Raw genomic sequence first — 20,471 nt, forward strand, 5'->3', positions numbered from 1 at the left:
GATGCCAATCAGTGCCAAACAATGCATGCCAATCAGTGATGCCCATTGTGGGCACTGATTGACATCCATTATGGGCACTGATTGGCATCCATTGTGCTGACTGGCATCCCTGGTGGTCTAGGGAGGATTACCTTTTCCCTGGTGGTCTGGTGGCATCCCTGGTGGTCCAGTGTGGGCATCCTCGGGGGGGCTGTGCTGATAATCGATCAGCACAGACCCCCCCTGTCAGAGGAGCAGCCGATCGGCTCTCCTCTACTCGCGTCTGACAGCCGATTACCGGCTCTTCCAATTACACTGTGATCAGCCGTGATTGGACACGGCTGATCACGTGGTAAAGAGTCTCCGGAGACTCTTTACCGAGATCGTAGTTGCCGGGTGTCAGACTGACACCCCGCAACAACGATCGCCGCGATGCGCGCCCCCGGGGGCGCGCAGCGGATCATAATCCTGATCACGTCATATGACGTCCGATCAGGATTATGAAACCACTTTGCCACCGTCAATTGCCTATAGGGCGGGCGGCAAGTGGTTAATCAAAAATTGGCCAGTTCAGCAGCAACAGGATTTCAATCAGTGTATGTGCAGGTTGGTTGTACTGAAGTCAATCCATAGATCGACTGCAGTACAACCAGCCTGTCTGTTTTTTTTTTTTAAATGCAATTACTGCTGGTGGCTATAGCTGCTGGCAGTGATCATTGTATTCTGCAGCTAGGAAACCTCCCACTGTTAGAATACAATAGCTCTGACTGTGCTGATGGGGGAATTTAGCAATTTTCTTTCCTTAAACCCATCTTTGAAGGAAAGAAAATGGTATATCACGTATAGCTTGCTTATGGTTGCTTGGGTGTTTCTGTGGCTGAGTGTGACAGCTGTGTGCAGCTATTCATGACAGTACAAGCCCGACACTAGGTATTTTTTTTTTTTACTCACAGCAGCTGAATGGAACAGTGGGGGAGTGAAAAAATAAAAATAAAAAAGAAGTAAGTACGGCTGGGAAAAGAGGCCTGTTGATCTGCCATGCAAGTTTGCTTTAAAGTGGAACTAATGGCAAGATTAAAAATGACATATGATGACATCTGTCACTAGCATTAACAATGTTCCCTAGAACTTTTTTTTTATTTTAATTTTTTTTACCTGTTGATCCTATTTTTGAACTACCTTTAACAGACCAAGCTGTGCAGCAAACATGGACATTAGATGGAGAGAAACAATGACAGGAGTGCTTACAATAGTCAGCTTTTATTCATTTATGAAACAGAAAAACAAAGAAAAGGCGCCTCTAAGTGTAGAATTAAAAGCTGTTTAATTTCCCCAAAAAGGGTTAAAAACACTTACAAGATATGTAGACTGGCAGAGCATATCATTAATATCCATGTAGGTGGTCCGGCATGAATGCAGTGGCTCCTTTATTGTTGAGGCTACCTCTTTCTGTCTCACTCACAATTATTTTAAATTCGATAATAATTTCTTTCTTCAAGTGAATGGGACTGCTATGGGGGCAAATTTTGCACCTTCATATGCCAATCTTACTATGGGGCATTGGGAATCCTTGCACATATGGCAAAACAATCCTTTTCTCTCCCACATTGTGTTCTATGGTCGTTACATAGATGATGTGATTATTATTTGGGATGGCAGTGCATCTTCAGTCTTAGATTTTGTTACACATTGTAACAATAATAATATGGGCTTACAGTTCACCTCTGTTCTGGATAAAGATAAGTTAGCTTTCCTTGATTTGGAATTATTTTCTGTTGGCAAAGATATTCATGCCAAGAATTTTACCAAACCTACTGCAGGGAACTCATTTCTCCACTATAAAAGTTGTCATCACCCCCAATGGCTCAACAATATACCCAAGAGCCAATTTTGCAGACTGAAAAAGAATTGTACTAGAATTGATGATTACGATAATCAGAGTAAGACTTTAAAAGCAAAATTCCTTGATAAAGGGTTCCCAGTACATCTTGTGGAAACAGCATGTTCTCAATACAAAAATACAACTCCCTCTTCATATACCTCTATCCGTGGTAGTAAAAATCTTAATGATTTACGCTTCATCACTCAATTTCATTCTCATCACAAACAGATGGAGAGTATTGTACGGAGACATTGGCCCTTGCTGCTTCAGGATGAGCATCTCCTTCCTGTTGTTCCCAATAGGCCAAAGTTTGCGTACAGAAAAGCACCTAATATTAAGAGAAAATTGGCACCAAGTAAACTTAAAGAGAAACCTCCTCCCCCTGGTAGCTCTATTCCCACTTTTCTAGCTATCTCGGGTATGTACCAATGCCGCAAACCATTATGCAAAACCTGCCAGTTTGTAAGACATGGCCAGAAGGACTTTGTTGTAAAAGGAAAAACATACCCTATCAAGGGTTTTCACACATGCTCCACTGACCATGTGGTATACTGTCTAACATGTCCTTGCGGCCTGTTTTATGTAGGGAGAACCATTAGGCCACTTCGCAAGCGTTTCGGCGAGCATCGCCGTTTCATCTCCGGTGGATTAGATAATCACAGTGTTCCTAGGCATTTCCTCAAGTATCATCAAAAATCTACAGATGGTTTAAGGGTCTGGGTCATTGAGACAATGCCAAAGAACCTCCCCTCAGCCGAACGTTTCAGAAAACTCTGTCATAGAGAAATGTTTTGGATTTTTACTTTAAATGTTCTTGCCCCTGGAGGGTTGAACGAGGACTTTGAAACTAGTGCCATTCTCTAGATTCCTCCTTTCCTAATATATTTGTGCAAGATCTTTTTAGTAGTATATAATTTTCTATTAGTATATTATTTTCAATATGGTAAATATTTTTAAATAATTTTAACCTTTTCGGTATATTTATATATTATATATATTTTTAAATATATTTAGCTAATATATTTATACATATTTTTTTGCCCTAGATATATTTTTCAAAATAGTTTCTCTTTGCCCCTTTATTCCCTTTCTTCTTTTGCCCCTCCCTTTTTTTTTTTTTTCCCCTACTCCCTCCCCTTCAGTCTTATATATTATGCCTAGACCTAAGCATTATTGAAGACTGTGTAAAAATACTGATTCTTATTTTCATTTTATGTTTATTTTTAAATGTCGCTTATTGGTTGTTGCTCTGTAAGAAATCATATTTTTTTGTTTGGATAGGGATTTTGTTTCTGTTTCTCCCCCTGTCCTATACCTTTATATTGTGATAACGCTCCATTTACATATCCCCGCCCCTAAGGTCCGTCCAGGTAGTATAAATTAGTCCCATACACACACAGTCATCAGGTTGATAAAGGAACCAATGAGATGTTCCGAAACGTGTCCCTCTTTGATGACTGCTTCCTGTTTTGCTTCCTGTTTGTGGTCCACGCTGGTTGCTGGTTATTGTCTCCTGCCACTGACGTCACTTCCAGGATCCTTGTGTTTTGAGACTGTGATTGCGGACTGGCCTGCCAGTTCTCTTGGAGCTCCCTGCTGTTTTTCCTGTTGGCATCCCCTGGACCTCCCTGCTACTGGACACACACAGCCTAAAGAACTGGTATATGCCAGTGACCACTGCATTCATGCCGGACCACCTACATGGATATTAATGATATGCTCTGCCAGTCTACATATCTTGTAAGTGTTTTTAACCCTTTTTGGGGAAATTAAACAGCTTTTAATTCTACACTTAGAGGCGCCTTTTCTTTGTTTTTCTGTTTCCTATTCAGAGATTGCTTCTCTCCATAAGTGCAGCCCTAAGTGTGGAAGATACCCTATTATAGACTTTCTGGTTCCTAAAGACATCTGTTTTTTTTTTTGCTTGGTCCTGAAGTTCAGAGCGCCCTTACAAACTGTATCTGGTTTATTCATTTATGTAAAAACTTTATCAAAACAAAAAAACAACATGTTTCCATAAGGCTTGTTTCACATGGGCCTCAGCTTGTATAAAGACCATTGTGAACAGCAAAGCTTTTACGAAGCTTTCGGGCAGTTTCCTGCAGCTTTCTCTAAGCCTTTAACTAGTTGCTGAACAGCTGCCGTCGTTATACGGCAACAGGTTGGCTCTCCTTCACGAATCGCCGCAGCTGTACGACGGCTCGTGGGCAGCGCCCGCTCTCGCCCGCTGCAGTGGCATGCCCGCGGGGCAGGTGGACTCAATGTCCACTGGCGACCCGCGATCTCCTAATACCAAGGCAGAATGGGGATCTACCTTTGTAAACAAGTCAGATCCTCATTCTGACAGAGGACATGTCAGAGAGCGACTGATCCCAGTGATCGGGAACAGTGATCTCTGTCATCCTGGCAGCCCATCCCCCCTACAGTTAGAACACTCTGAGGAAATACAGTTAACCCCTTGATCGTCCCCTGTTAACCCCTTCCATGCCAGTGTCATTTATACATTGACCACTGCATTTTTACAGCACTGATCAATGTATTAACGTCACTGGTCACCAAAAAGTCATTTGGGGGCAGATTTGTGCACCGCAATCACGCTTAAAAAAAAATTGCCGCCATTACCAGCAAAATAAATAATAAAAAAAATAATAAATAATAAAAGTCCCTAAATCTATCCCATAGTTAGACGCGATAACTTTTGTGCAAACCAATATATGCTTATTGAGATTTTTTTTAACCAAAAATATGTTGAAGAATATATATTGGCCTAAACTGATGAATAAAATTGTTTAATTTTTTTTTCTCGATATGTATTATAGCAAAAAGTAAAAAAAAAAAAAAAAAAAATTTTTTTTAGGTGCTCCAATACCACCAAAAGAAAGCTCTATATGTGGGGGAAAAAAAAGGACGTAAATTTTGTCTGGGTACAATGTCACATTACCGCGCAATTGTCAGTTAAAGTGATGGAGTGCCGTATCACAAAAAATGGTCATTAAGGGGGCATATTCTTCTGGTCCTTAAGTGGTTAAAGCACTCTTCAGCTCCTGTTTGTAAATGTCCCAATAGGAGAGCAGATTGCCACTTTAAACAAGCTGCTAGCAAGCTTTTAATGAGCTTCAAGTAGTGAATCAAAAGAAAACAAGTCTCTCTTTGCTCAATTGTTCATACATACATACATGAAATGTTAAAAGATAAAAAAAAAAAAAAAAAAGTACTTTGATCTGTAGGGAGATCTATCCACAGTGCTCTTTAAAGTGGTTGTATACTCAATTTTTTTACTTTTACCTACAGGAAAGCCTATAATAAGGCTTGCCTGTAGGTAAAAAAAATATCTCCTTAACCTGTACGGTTTAGGAGATATTCCCCTCGGTATGCGCCACTGACTGCAGCGGCGCATGCGCACAAGGGGATTCTCGGCCTGAAAATCCGGCAGTGGCCGACCGGCCGGAATGAAATCTCCCGCGCGCATGCACGGGAGTGACGATATCGCGGCTCCGGCCACTCACAGTGCCGGCGCCGCGATACCCGTAAGAAACGCCGAAGGAGCATGTCAGCTCCCTCGGCGTGGATCGGGCCAGATGTCGGGGCCTCGTTCTAAGGTAAGTATTTCATAATGAGCTAGTATGCGGTGCATACTAGCTCATTATGCCTTTTGCTTTGCAGGTGTTAAAAAAATAAAATAAAAAAAATTGCGGGTTTACTACCGCTTTAAGGTCTGAATTCATGTGAAGAAAAACAAAGGATGCAAAGGACAACAGCCTTGTAGTAAAACAATAGCAGGATGGCTCACTGGGATGTATGTGATCAGGGATGGATGGGTTCAGGCTCCATTCATGGTGCAGCAGGACTCGTCAGACCAGGGAAGACCATCAGGACGTAGAAAAGTAGAAGGGGACCACAGCGCCAACATCAATGAAAGCATAAGTCATTTGTTTAAAACAAACAAAAAAAAAACCTACATCTAGGTAAGCAGATGGTGTCAAGTGAGAAAGCTTCTGTGTCCAGTGTGGTCGTCTGGTTGGCAGAACCGGCTGTCCAGCACGGATTGCCGAAGCTGCTGAAGGAGTCCGAAACGATAGCAGTGTCTTCTTCAGGCAAAGTGACAAGTCACAGGGGTATAAGGGAGCATATACAATTTAAAGAAATAGTCTTCAAGTAGTGCTGAAGCCTGCTAGCAGCTTGTTTAAAGTGGCAATCAGCACTTCTATTAGGAACTGTGACCAACATTTACAAACTGGAGCTTCAACAAAGCTTGCTGAAATCTGTGCAAATGCTTTTTAAAGGCTCTCTGTTCACATTGCTTTTTTACAAGCTGAAACAGGCCTTACTGCTTAAAAAATGTTAGATGGAGTCTGGAAGAGTTCATGCCATACCTATAAAATCATCATTAAAGCGGGGTTCCACCCTAAAGTGGAACTTCCGCTGATCGGAACCCTCCCCCCTCCGGTGTCACAATTGGCACCTTTCAGGGGGGAGGGGGGTGCAGATACCTGTCGAAGACAGGTATTTACACCCACTTCCGGGCATAGACTCCCGTGGGAGTATATGCCATTTCCTGTCCTGCCGCGCTGTCTGCTGGGACACACACGGGTCTCAGAGACAGTGCGGACAATTCCTATTGCGCTGCGCGACTCGCGCATGCGCAGTAGGGAACCGGGAAGTGAAGCCGATTCGCTTCACTTCCTGATTCCCTCACCTAGAATGGTGGTGGCAGCAGCCGAGAGCCGAGCGATCGATCGGCCTCGGCATTGCTGGACCCCGGGACAGGTGAGTGTCCATTTATTAAAAGTCAGCAGCTGTAGTATTTGTAGCTGCTGGCTTTTAATATTTTTTTCCGCAGTACAGTCCCGCTTTAACAATAATATTAAAGTGTATCTTAAGGTAAACCATTTTCATTACCTTTGTACAAAGAATTAGAATGCCTGTCAGAATTTTATTAGTGTATGAAAATGAACTCACTATACTTGTTCTGATAACCAGTGCCACCAAAAATCCAATATTCTCACCTGGAACAGAGAGGAAGCCTGCTCCAACAATAACTGTTGAAGAATGGGTTTTCCTCACTTTGAAGAACTTGCTCTTACTTCCTGCCATGTCAACAGGACAGGAAGTGAAGTAAAATTTCCCCAACGGTACACAGATAGCAAAAAGAAAAAACCCTACTCTTCCTATTCAATTTAAAGAAAATAAATAAATAAAGGTTTGGTTTTAGGCGTACTTTAACTATACAGTGAAGGGGAAAAAGTATTGATCCCCTGCTGATTTTGGACATTTGACCATTGACAAAGAAATTATCAGTCTATAATTTTAATGGTAGATTTATTTTAACAAAAATTGATACATTGATTTGCATTTTAATGAATGACATAAGTATTTTAACCCTTATCAATCAGCCAGATTTCCTGGCTCCCAGGTGTCTTCTATACATTTAACAAGCTGAGATTAGGAGCACTCCCTTTAAGTGCTCTTAATCTCAGCTTGTTACCTGTATAAAAGACAATCATATTTCAATCTCTCCACCATGGCCAAGACCAAAGAGCTGTCCAAGGATGTCAGGGACAAGATTGTAGACCTACACAAGGCTGGAATGGGCTACAAGACAATCGCCCAAACATCTTGGTGAGAGAGTGACAACCCTTTGCAAATGGAAAGAAACACAAAACTGTCAATCTCCCTCGGTCTGGGGCTCCATGCATGATCTCACCTCGTGGACTTTCAATGATCATGAGAACGGCCAGGTATCAGCCCAGAACTACATGGGAGAATCTTGTCAATGATCTCAAGGCAGCTGGGACCATAGTCACCAATAAAACAATTGGTAACACTACACCATGAAGAACTGAAATCCTGCAGCGCCCCAAAGTCCCCCTGCTCAAGAAAACACATGAACAGGGCCATCTGAAGTTTGCTAATGAACATCTGAATGATTCAGAGGAGAACTGGGTGAAAGTGTTGTGGTCAGAGGAGACCAAAATCAAGCTCTTTGGCATCAACTCAACTCGCCGTGTTTGGAGGGAGAGGAGGAAGAGTGCTGCCCATGACCCCAAGAACACCATTCCCACCATCAAACATGGAGCCCAAAAATATACGCTTTGGGGGAGTTCTTCTGCTAAGTGGACAGGACTACTTCACTGCATAAAAAAGGGACGATGGACAGGGCCATGTACCGTCAAATCTTGGGTGAGAACTTCCTTCCCTCAACCAGGGCATTAAAAATGGGTCGTGGATGGGTATTCCAGCATGACATTGATCCAAAACACAAGGCCAAGGCAACAAAGGAGTGGCTCAAGAAGAAGCACATTAACCAATTGCCATGCAGACCAATGCTACATGTAAAATTCATAATTTCTTTGCTAGAAAACTACATAGAACCCCCAAACATTATATATGTATTTTTTTTTTAGCAAAGACCCTAGAGCAATGGTCATCAATCCTGTCCTCAGGGCCCACTAACAGGCCAGGTTTGCAAGATAACTGAAATACATGACAGGTGATATCATTTGCTGCTCAGTGATTGCAGTATTCTAGTCTGCATCTCCCCAAGGTAATACATAAAACCTGGCCTGTTAGTGGGCCCTGAGGACAGGATTGATGACCCCTGCCCAAGAGAATACAATGGGGGTCGTTGTAACTTTATCATGCACAGTATTTGCGCAGCAATTTTTCAAACATTAAAAAGTTAGCCCAGTTTTTTTGCACAATGTGAAAGATGATGTTACGCCGAGTAAATAGATACCCAACATGTCATGCTTCAAAATTGCACACGCTCATGGAATGAATGGTGCCAAACTTCAGCACTTAAAAATCTCCATAGGCAACGCTTTAAAATTTTTAACTGGTTACATGTTTTGAGTTAGAGGAGGTCTAGGGCTAGAATTATTGCTCGCTCCAACGTTCGCGGCGATACCTCAATGCGTGGTTTGAACACCATTTTTATATGTGGGCGGGACTTACGTATGCGTTCAATTCTGCCTGCCAGCACACGGGGACAGGGGCGCTTTACATTTTATTTTATTTTTATTGTTAATTTTGCTTTTCTTTTTCTTTTTTTTTTTTTTAGTTAATAAGACCCCACATCTCACCTCTAGGCTGGGAAGCCTGAAATCAAAAAAATAAACGATCTCAGCTTCCCAGCCGAGGAGGCGCCATTTGTTTGAATGCAGAGGCCGGGCATGACGTCATAACATCGCGCCCGGCCTTCGAACGATCATAGAAACTCCCGCAACCATCTGGTCCGCTGGAAATCTCTATGATAAACATCCGAGGCTGGCAGATCCATTCTCTGACTCACCGATGGAAGTGGTGAATTGGTAGAAGCACCAGAGGGAGGTGGACATCCCCTCTCGCCACCTGTAAGAATGATAAAGCGGTGGAACAGAGGAGTGTGATAAAATCCCCTTCGAGATGTGTGCAAACCTGGTGCCCAACTACAAGAAACGTCTGACCTCTGCGATTGCCAACAAGGGTTTTGCCACCAAGTACTAAGTCATGTTTTGCAAAGGGGTCAAATACTTATTTCACTCATTAAAATGCAAATCAATTTAGAACTTTTCTGAAATGCGTTTTTCTGGATATTTTTGTTATTCTGTCTCTCGTCGTTAAAATAAACCTACCAAAATGGTAGACTGATCATTACTTTGTCAGTGGGCAAACGTACAAAATCAACAGGGGATCCTATACTTTTTCCCCTCACTGTAGAACCACATACTACAAAGGCACTGGAGGAGACCAAGCAAAGCTTCATTTAATATTGTGGGAGATGCCCAGCGTGTTCCTGGGAAGTAGCTGCCATCTATGAGGCCACAAAGATTTCTTTCACAGCTTGACCTCAAAGAAATGGAACTCTGGGTGTCGGCTTGCAGACTGAAGAAAAGCGTCTTTCAGAGGCAATGTGTCCTACGCTACACAAGAAGCTTCTGTATACCAGCAATAGGCACAGGAACAGATGTGCCATTAACCTGATGCTTTTCCATTTCCATTTGTGTGCATCTATTCTGTTAATTACACAGAACCTGCTCATGGGTAGAAGTCTCTGGTCTCTCCGGTTACATTAAACCTTGGGAACAGAAAGCAAAAACAGACAAAAGGAGGGGGCAAGAGCAGAACTGCTGTTTTTATAAACTACAGCAAACGTTTGATGAGTTTCTGTGGGCGACACCTTTGTCTCCAGTTTTTATACAAAATGCCTCCGACTTTGGTTATGCCAAGCACAAAGCATGCAAAATGGGCACTTTTGCTGAATTGCGAGAGCCAGCCTCACAGGATGAATGACAAATACAATGTGCACAATGACAGTTGCCAAGAAAAAAAAAAGAAACGTGACGATCACAACAGGCAAACTATCAGTCAGTCCCAGCTGTTTTCCTCTACCAGCCTCTCTTGTCAAAGCACACCCTCGGACAAGCCTCCTTTCCTCCCCTTTCTGGAGAAGAGTAATTTAAAACCTCCCATCTCTTAGGCAACGGAATTAGGCAGGCACTAAGAGTAGAGCAAGCTGTCAGGGAGCACCAAGCAACTACTGGCTGTATGGGGTGACAGGGGACAGAGCAGTTCTGGAGTGCAGGGTAAGCCTCTCCGCTGTGTGCAGCTTTTACATCTTATAGGCACTTTTATTTGCTATGACAAACTGTCACTTCACTGACTTGCAGGATTCACTAGTTTGCTGTTTATAATACATCATGCATGGACCAGGGTTAAACATAGCAAAGTTAATGACCTGCAACCTCCTTGGGAAGCAACCTGCATACTTGGAAGGCACAATACTATAAAATCAACACAAAGTAGATTTTATCTCATTGTCTGCAGGTCATCTTGATGGGTTTTTTTTATTTATTTTTATTTGATTTTATTTGGGGTCCGACAGAGCACAACAAAAAAAAGGAAGGATGAAACCCAAATGAAATAGTAGTATGTTTACAGATCTCTTGGCTGTGTGTAGTCCCAGCATTCATTCCTGCTATGGTCAATGTAAGTCATGTACATGCAAACAGATCCTGACAAATACTAGTGTTCTTATTTTATTACTATGTGCTGGAGGAGCTCAGAGCTCGGAATATTTTGCCCTTGTGTTGTAAAGCTCTGCACAAATTGTTGGCGCTATATAATGGTACTACTATATTCATAATTGCAAATACGGATTTGGATTTCTCTAACATCTGCATCATTTGCTCCTTTGATAAAAAGTTTTAAGTCAATGCAATCAAAAACCTTCCCAGGGCTTTATGGCAGTGATTGTTTAATGAGTGCAATAAAGATCTGGGCATACAAAAGCATGTACACGACTTAGTGCAGTCCGCGATCGTCCCGTGCAACCTATGATAGAGAACAGTTGTATATGAACAATGCCATGCACTGAATCTGTTCAGTGAGCTATAAACTGGCAACAGGTGTAGACAGGAGAGTGCTGCTATTCATCACTAGCCAATAAAAGTAAAACAGAAGGCAGTTTACACCAATAGGGAACAAGGAACATTGATAACAAAATCCCAAATCTAATTAAAAGGGAATATTAGTATACAAAATTGTATTGTTGTTTATAAAAGTCCGCCTGCAAGAGATATTTTATTTTTATGTGGAGCCCAATGGTCACCAGGGCTGCCTATATTTTGGTTGCTCGCGGATATAATTCCTTGCTCTGTTCTTATACACCTCCAAGTTGCCTTGCCCACTGGTGCAAGTTTCTAGTCATACAATAAATGAAATAAAAAAAAATGTTAAATAAAAAAAAAAATTATATTGTAATTATATATATATATATATATATATATATATATATATATATAATTGAATAGCATAATGCTCGTATCACCCTAGTGGATTCTGGGAAGAAATGTTAAAGTGCAACTTCATTTTAAAGTGATTCTAAAATGTTTGTGTTTAAAAAAAACAATAAAAAAAAAATAAAAAATCTTACTTCCCCGCTCTATGTAATGGTTTTGCACAGAGCAGCCCCAATACTCTTCTTCTCAAGTCCCCTGCCGGCACTCCTGGCTCCTCCCCCTTAACCAGTTCATCCAATAGCAAGCCTTGCTATGGGGGTGCTGGTGCGTGCTCGCGCCTGAGCCCAGCTCTATGCATCCATAAGACACAGAGCCGCGGTTTAGCCGCCGCCCCCCCCCCCCCCCAAAGAAGAGAGAGACCCGAGACAGCCAAGGCTCCTGTGCACATCGCTGGATCAAGAGAGGCTCAGGTGAGTATATGTGAGGGGCTGTGGAGGGGGAGGGGGGGTCAGAACATACAAGGTCTTTACTACGTTAAGATAATAAATAAATAAAAAAAACCTTCAGCCTTTACAACCACTTTAAGTAAAGTTGTCCTTAAAATGTTTTGCCAGATCCCTCTGAGTGGCAGCCACCTACAAAGTACTTATCCTCAGTCTTTCTTCCTGGGATTTTTAGTGAGTGTCCCTGCCTGACACGCAGTCTTTGCAGAAGCCCAATATCTGTCAAAGACATCATGTGAATTAGGTAAATTAACATTTTACTAGAAACTTGTACTAAGAGACTTTAAATGCTACCACTGATGACTCCTGAAAATGCTAGCTGCCTGGCTCTCCGGATGTATTATTTCTGTGGCACTAACCTAAAACAATTCTCAAGATCAGTTCTGAATTTGTGATCTGCATGACTCAGAGAATCCGAGTCGATTGAAGACAGAGACAGCCAGGAAACCAGCATTCTAAGCACCTGTTGATTTTTCCTTTAAGAGTGCAGTCAGTGAGAGCCATCTCCAGCAAATCCAAGGAGCTTCATTAATTGTAGTCGTGCAAGTTTTTATTTTGGTTAGTGCCACCCATTATTGTCCTTAGCTGGATGCTGCAATCCTATTCATTATATTGGAGGAAAGCTTGGGAGTAGCAAGTTCCCTGCCCTGCCTTTGGGGCATCATAGCATCAAACAAATGCAATGCGACAAAGGCAACGCACAAAGGCAAACAGGAAACCACAAGTCCAAGGAAAGTAGAAAATAACATCACTGAATGTGACATAATGTGATAGATGATGTTCAGGAAACAAAAATACCAAATGATCATAATTTTCTAATTGGAATTGTTACAGTAAGCCAGTCTAGAAGAAAGCAGAGCACAGGGCCTAACTGAAGAAAAACATGGTAAACATGAAGCTTACCTATAAAATGTGTGGAGGGGAGAAAGGTCTGAATAATACATAGGCAAAGCATAATGTGTACAGTATATGGACAGTGAGTAATCGGGAGTGCGGGCCAACATTTCCTCCATTTTTTTAATATCATTTTAAAGTACTGCGCACAATAAATGCCAATTTCATTTTAAAAACCATTAAAGCAAAAATGAATGTATGTTGGTAAATGTATACATGTAATGATAATATTCAGTAAATGGCTTCCATTTATTTCACTCTATTTATATTTTTCTCCACATTTACATGCAGACTAAGCAAAAGTGATAGTTACAGGGGTTTGGACAAACTATTAACTTGGCAAACAAACATTTATAATAAAAAAATAAAATAAAAAAACGTAACAGGCAAGCTCTTTAATTCAGAAGTGATATTGCAAAATAAATAAATAAAAAAAGGTACCGCCCCCACGTACATATACTGTGGCAGGGCGACTCTTAAGCACAAAATCACATAGTTGTACGCGATTTCACGTACTTGTACCAATTTCTTTCTTGATGTCTGGGACACGCATGCACGCCACCAGCGTCCCGCTCTCACTGTGACTGGACACAGCAGGAGCCAATCAGCAGGTCTGGTGGACTTGGGACCCACCGATCGTTCCCGAGGCAGACTATGTAAACAAGGCAGATCACCATTCTGTGAGAGTGGAAGATGTAGATTATGTTTTTCTGCTGAGCAGGAACACAGATCTCCGTCTTCCCCGAATCAAAGCATCCCCCACACAGTTAGTAATCACTCCCAGGAACACACTTACCCCTTTGATTGCCTCTGATGTTAACCCCTTCCCTGCCAGTGCCATTTATACAGTGATCATTGCATTTTTTTTTTAAGCACTGATCACTGTACTGGTGTCACTGGTCTCCAAAAAGTGTCACTTAGAGTCAGATCTACCTGCTGCTACTTATTTATTTATATATTACTAGTAAAAAAATAAAAAGCCCATAAATCTATCCCATTGATTGTACAAGCTATAACTTTTGCTCAAACCAATCAATAAACGCTTACTGGGATTTTGTTTTAACAAAAACAACTAACAGAACGCATATTGGCGTAAATTGATGAAGAAATTGGATTTTTTTTTACTGGATGGGTTTTAGAGCAGAAAGTAAAAAATACAGTTTTTTTTTTCAAAATTGTCGGTTTTTTGTTTAAAGTGTAAAAAATAAAAAACCACAGAGGTGATCAAATACATATAATTTGTATGTGTGTGTGTGTGTGTGTGTGTGTGTGTGTGTGTGTGTGTGTGTGTGTGTGTGTGTGTGTGTGTGTGTATGCATAGTATGTATAGTATGCATAGCATACTAGCTCATTGTGAATTACTTACTCCAGATTGAAGCCCCCGCAGCGATCTTCGTTCACCTCCTCTGTCGCCGCCGGAGTGACTTCCGGTATGGCTGCTCCGGCACTGTGACTGGCCGGAGCAGCAATGACATCACTCCGGCGCATGAGCATGGGAGCCGTCAGTGACGACATGATCGCCTTCACCAACGGCACGCTCAGTGCGCCTGCGCCAACATCGGTCCCAGTTTTTTGGAAAATATCTCCTTAACCATGTAGGATAAGGAGATATTTCTTGCACATAATCTAGGCTTACCTGTAGGTTAAAGTGGTCTGTAAGGGTTTAGAACCACTTCAAGCTCTCAGCTCGCCTCACTGAAATGCTGTGCCTGATGCCGGTCCACACTTGTGCGTGTATCGTGATCTTCCCTCAGCCTGGACCAGCTCTGTGGCTTCAGCCCGCTGTCTGCCGAAAACTATTTACAGGAGAGCATAACAAATGCTCAGAATACACGGATCAGGAGTGCGTTGCACTCAGAATGCAGAGTTGGGGGAGGCGATGTGAAGGGTGGTAGAGGACACTGCTTTGGGGGTGGCCCTGCCCATAACAGTGTCCACTGCCCCCATCACTCCCCCCCCCCACCCTACATAGTAATGTCCTCTTCTCCCCCCTTTAGCAGTGACCTCTGGACCCCTTTCCTCCCAAAGCAGTATTCCATAGCATAGTTCCGTTGTATCCAACCTCTGCACACATTGGAGATCGAGAGAAAGCAAAGTTCTGGACAAAGGGTGGCAGCTGACAGAGTGACTTTTCATATTAACAAGCTGGTGATTGGTTGCTTAGGACCTAGCAACCAATCACATGCAGGTTAAATTAAAAAGTTAACTTGGCTGCCGGAGTGACATCATTTGTCCTGGGCTGTGCTGGCTTTTGCTCCCCACTCCTCACTGATGACAGCGGCATAGGTGGGGTGGAGGTGGAGCGGGGGCAGAGGTGGGTCGTGGAGAGAGAGAAGAACCGAAGGCATGGCTGGTGGCGGAGAGAGAACCAGTTCAGTACCTAAATAAGAAGGCGGGGTCGGCGGCGCAGACCTGTTCACGGTCTACGGTCAACAGGTAGCCCGCAAACGATGGGTTGCCGACCCCGTATTAAAGTCTATGGGCACAAGTCAGACAGAAGTCATCTTGAAGTAGTACAGGAACCTTTTCTAAAGTTGGAGCGACTTGCTAATTAAGTCAGTTCTTACTGACTAACATGGGATTTTACATGTCATGTGACTTGGGGTCTCTCACAAGTGTGAACCAAGCCAAAAGGTGAGTTTACCCTAGAGTTAGGCTTCAACCAAATATTACATTTCAGCCATATAAACAGTGCATTGTTCTCAATCAGTCAAACCAGACTGGTAGTCCTGGAATGAGCAAAGCACAATCACTATGCAGATATACCAAGTAGGAAATGGAGCCTGTATAAGTAATGGGTAAATGCTACTACTGCAGCATACATGCATCATGAACTAAAATTTAAAAAAAAGCTCTTTTGAAAAGGAAAAACACACATTAATAAGAATATAAATATAAAGCAAATTACTTTCATATCTTAAGAAAATAAAGAAAAAAATTTTGTTTTTGTTTGAAACATAAAATGTGTAAAAATCCTAAATGAGGCTAATAAACACAAGTATGATTGCACATAGAAAATAACAGTAAACACTCCAGAGACCCCTGACCCTTTTAGTAGGCTATTACTTCTGGCCAAAGTTCAAGAATGGGCAACTCTTTGTTCAAATCCTGAAAAAGGAACTTAGCTAAAGTGGACACAAGCTTACCCCAAGGACTATATGATAAATAAGCCAAAGCTTTCTGCTACCTCTTTTACAGAATAGATCCTTCTATTTGTGTTGGTCATACAATGTGCAATTTGACACAGATGCCCTTAAAGCAAATCCTATACCCTAGTCACCCGACTCCCCCCTAGTGTTGAATACAATGCACAATACCCTGCTGGCTTGCACATCTTAATTTGTTGGATATTAACTCCACTTTTGAAGAGAGAAAAAAAAAAAAAAAAAAAAAAAAACATACTCCTCTGAGTAATCTAAATCATTGCAAGGATTTTAACAAAGTTTGTTGCAGATACCTACCTTTTATTATTCTGAAGAAATAGCTGTGAATCTGTATGGGGTTGGTTTTATAATTATCAGTCAGCTACTGCACCTGCAGGGTTCTAATAAAGAAATTGGCAGGGTCTGTATCTTTGTAGCCGTGGTTTCCCTTTGGGAGTATCTGACCAAAAATTTGATTTGTATCTCAGTGCAGACTTATGGGAAAACCAGTCAGCCAATCACGCAAGCAGGAAATTACATATTTGGGGGGCGTTCTGTACATCATCTATGTACAAAACACTTCCAGGTAGCCATATTGTATTGCATTTTACAGAAAATTACAGCACTGCAGAAGGAAAATGTCAGGCCGTTTTTAATTCAATTACAATATGACTCACTTGTATACATTATATATTATTTTTTATTTGCCAATTTTTTTTCTCACAAAAGTGGAGTTACCCTTTAAGTACTGTGTTTCCAGTACGGACATAGAACTTGCATAGTACTTTGTCCTTCACATATGTAGATCGCTAAACGTCAGTAGTAAAAGAACAGAGGCAAGGACATAAAGCCATCTTCTGTCATTCCGAACTGTTCCAAGCAGTGATTCGAAGTCATCTTCTCATACCTAGAAAGTATTAAAACAGAACTATAGGGAAAACTTTTTTGGGGGGATTGAACAAGAGAGGGTTATAACCCTTCAGATTTTTTTTTTTTCTCGCCATCCCATGTCCCATTGCGGAGTTTTTCCTTTAATTCTATCTCATACCCAAACAGGAAGTAGGAGGAAATCTCTGCAAATTAAAGTGGTATCAAAGCCTCGTTTTGGGCTTGTTTTTTGCAAATAACAAACACGTTATACTTACCTGCTCTGTGCTGTAGGTCCTTCACATTGCAGTGCCAAACCTTTTTTCTTCTTGTGCAGAAGAGTCCTGTGCATCTTCTGCTCCGTTACAAGTCCGAATCCAGCCAAAAATTCAGACCTGAAATGGTGAACAGGGACACACCAGATCCCCTGCTGCGAGCCGTTCCACACACAGTGTGAACCCAGCCTAAAGCTTTGGACTTATTCTGGAGAACGGGCAATGATAGGGATGGAATGACATGGCTTTACCAGTCCCCAAAACCCTCCCTTAAGCTTATTCTGGAGAACCTTGGTGTCCTAGTGACATTCTTTTGCTCTATATGAAAATCAGGGACCCTTGGGTGTGCTGACACAAGTCCATAAAGTGTTTTCCCAATCCCAGGTTACCCAAACCCTGTGAACAATGGCCTGGATAAAGGATTCTTCCATGCTTTGGGACTCTCCGAGTACTCAGGGAAGTGTATCGGCCAGTATTACTCCCCGCTGATAAGCCAGTACTGGCCTGCTCCATTGCTATGATCTTGATAGCAGAACATTTTTGCATGGCTTTGCAGGTCATTTGTCCCAAGAAGGTCAAATCCTGTCTATATGAATCATGAACATTTTGTAAAAAAAATGAACACTCTTTCAGGTACCCCTTTTTCCTTAAAGTGTATTTCTGGGCAAAGCATTTTTTTCCAGTTTTGGGTGGAGTTGTAAAGTGTTAGAAGCTCTTTCAAACTTATTCTCCCATGGACTGAATGAAAGAGATCAATCAATTCCTCCATTCAAGGTGAACAGAGTGGATACTGGCATCTACACTGGAGGCTTCTGCATTCAGGCAGCTGCCATCACCCTCCTCAGTAGAATGTAGTCACTTTTGGCTGGAAATTTTTAACCTGGCTCCTTTCTTCGGTTTCAAAATCAACAGGGCAACCTAAAGTTAGAGTTTTGAGTATGGCCAACATTAGAAATATCTTTCCAATAAAATTTACTGCTGTAGACGAAGGCCCAGGTTGCTTCTATAGTAAATGTATATTTGACTGGTGGCAGATGTTGAGTTTTGACTTCATTATTTACCAAGCCCAGTCCACTGTATCACAATGCAATGGTATATGGGTTTACTCCATCAAGGCTTAGGTTTACATTATACCTGTCCCTCTCGGGAACTAATGGGAGTGAGTGGAAATATTTCTCTTTCATCACATACCACATCATTACGGAACTGGTTATTAATCCTTGGGATAAAAGGCGTTTTGTTTTTTTATTTTCAAAACAGACCAGGAAAAAGGTATTGCAGTAGTGTGCGTGTATGCACATATGTATTTTTCTTTATTATAAAGGCTATGCAATAACAGAACCTCGTTAGACTAGAACTCAATATTAGTAATAAATACTAGATTTGTCTAGAAGCTGCAGTTAGGCAACCAATGCATTGTTGGGTTTCTACATCTTGCTTTTTAACAACTAATGACCAAAAAAAAAAAAAAAGGAAAAAAATCACATCACATGAAACGTGCCGAAGGTAAATGGAACTAAAAGCGCAGGTGCCTGAAGTAATGAATGCTGGATTTGTAGAGAGGCTGCAATTTGGGAAACCAAGCCATTGTTGGATTTCCATGAATAGTCTTTTGGCAACCCAATACCAGGTTAAATCGAATCGTGGAAGGAAATCAATCTCTTCCTCTGAGCCCAGACATAAAAAGTTCCCAAGGTAAAAGTACCAAGAACAGGTGAAGTTTTCTGTTGAAAAGAAATGCGTGGTAAAACAATATATGTGCATGCAGCATTAAATTGGGTTGTGATGCTTTTAGGAGGGAGGCAAGTGTAAAAGCTAGTGACAAAGTTTTCAGAACAGCTTTTTGTGGGAGGAAATACTTACAGGATCTTTAATCCCTTCACGCAACCGCCAAATAGCCCATTAAGTGGGCTTTAATGAGGTAGCATGGCTTCTCGATTTTGTGACCACTGTGACTGGTTCTCACAGCAGTCACATGATTGGGAGTCCACCCCGCTGGCTCCCTATCAGAAGCGGTGACCAACAGCTGTCAGTGACAGCTTGGTCAGCATACAGTGAGCGTGCTCTTAGTACATGACCTTATACCTCTGTGGACGCAATAACTGGGCGTTAAAGCGCACCCTCTTTCCTGACGTATATATGCGTTGTTGCGGTTGGAAAGAGGTTAAATGGATAATACACTCAGTCTAAGATTATAAACTTCTGAACAAGGAAATAATAGATACAATAGAAATCTAGTACGCTGTACTTCCTCATAACTTGGCAATAAACATACATGCTTTAGCTTTACTGGCATTAGAGTACCTAGCAACTAAAGTCTGTTTGACCCCACATGGCTTTCTGTAACAATATAAATGAACAATTTGAAAAGAATAGTAATAACATAGAGCTTTGGCTCATTATGTATAGGTATTGCAACAATCTGGATCAACTCTTGGCGATAACAACTGTGCCAACAATTAGGAAACCTGCATTAAAAGAAATATGCAACGTGCCGCTGATGACCTCTACTGAAAATGCTAGCTGCTTTGCTGTCACATTGATCTTCAATAACTTGAGTCACTGACCAGAAATGAGGTGATGAAGGACTTAACTTCACTGGCTGCCTTCATGTTCAGGGATTAGACATTACCATTCGAAACTCAGAGAAAGGCTGATAATTGATAGGTCCTAAAGTGCATTGCCTTAAAAGAGAAGTATGGCTTTTTTTTTTTTTTTTTTAAGAATCATATTTACCTAGGTGGATGCTGAATGTGTCTCCTGTGCGGCTCTAATACTGAGAGCTGAGCGATCAAACACTGCCAACCGCTAGGTTCTCAAGGCTCCCTGAGCAGTGAGCTGGAGACTGCCAGTCATCTCACTCTGCTCTGGCAGAGAGCGAAGACTGACAGCTTTGGCTGTACTTCTCCTTTAAATGTGTTCTAAAAAGGTAAAAGTTTTTTTTTTAACCACTTCAGCCCCAGAAGGATTTGCCCCCTTAAAGCGGGAGTCCGCCGGGAGTTCCGCCGTTTTTTTTTTTTTTTAAAGCCAGCAGCTACAAATACTGCAGCTGCTGACTTTTAAAATAAGGACACTTACCCGCCCCAGCGCGCCCGCGATGTCGGCACCCGAAGCTGATCTCTCGATCGTCTCTCGGGTGCTGCCGCCGCCATCTTGGGTATGGGAATCAGAAAGTGGAGCCTTTCGGCTTCATTTCCCGGTTCCCTACT

At 41.9% G+C, this 20,471-nt stretch overlaps 2 protein-coding genes across 2 annotated transcripts in view; one reads left to right on the forward strand and one right to left on the reverse strand.

Moving 5' to 3' along the window:
- RECQL5 (RecQ like helicase 5) overlaps window positions 1-20,471 on the reverse strand; it is a 185,053-nt gene that overhangs the window by 78,907 nt on the left and 85,675 nt on the right. The gene's annotated exons all lie outside the window — the stretch shown is intronic.
- Window positions 10,267-20,471, forward strand: part of SMIM5 (small integral membrane protein 5) — a 16,294-nt gene continuing 6,089 nt past the window's right edge. Inside the window, exon 1 of the mRNA XM_077459672.1 lies at window positions 10,267-10,425. The gene's annotated coding sequence lies outside the window, so the exon portion shown is untranslated. The remainder of the gene's footprint in view (window positions 10,426-20,471) is intronic.

This window comes from Lithobates pipiens, unplaced genomic scaffold (assembly GCF_037356315.1).
Source record: "Lithobates pipiens isolate NorthernLeopardFrog02 unplaced genomic scaffold, aLitPip1_a1.2 Scaffold_28, whole genome shotgun sequence".
NCBI classification, from domain to species: domain Eukaryota; kingdom Metazoa; phylum Chordata; class Amphibia; order Anura; family Ranidae; genus Lithobates; species Lithobates pipiens.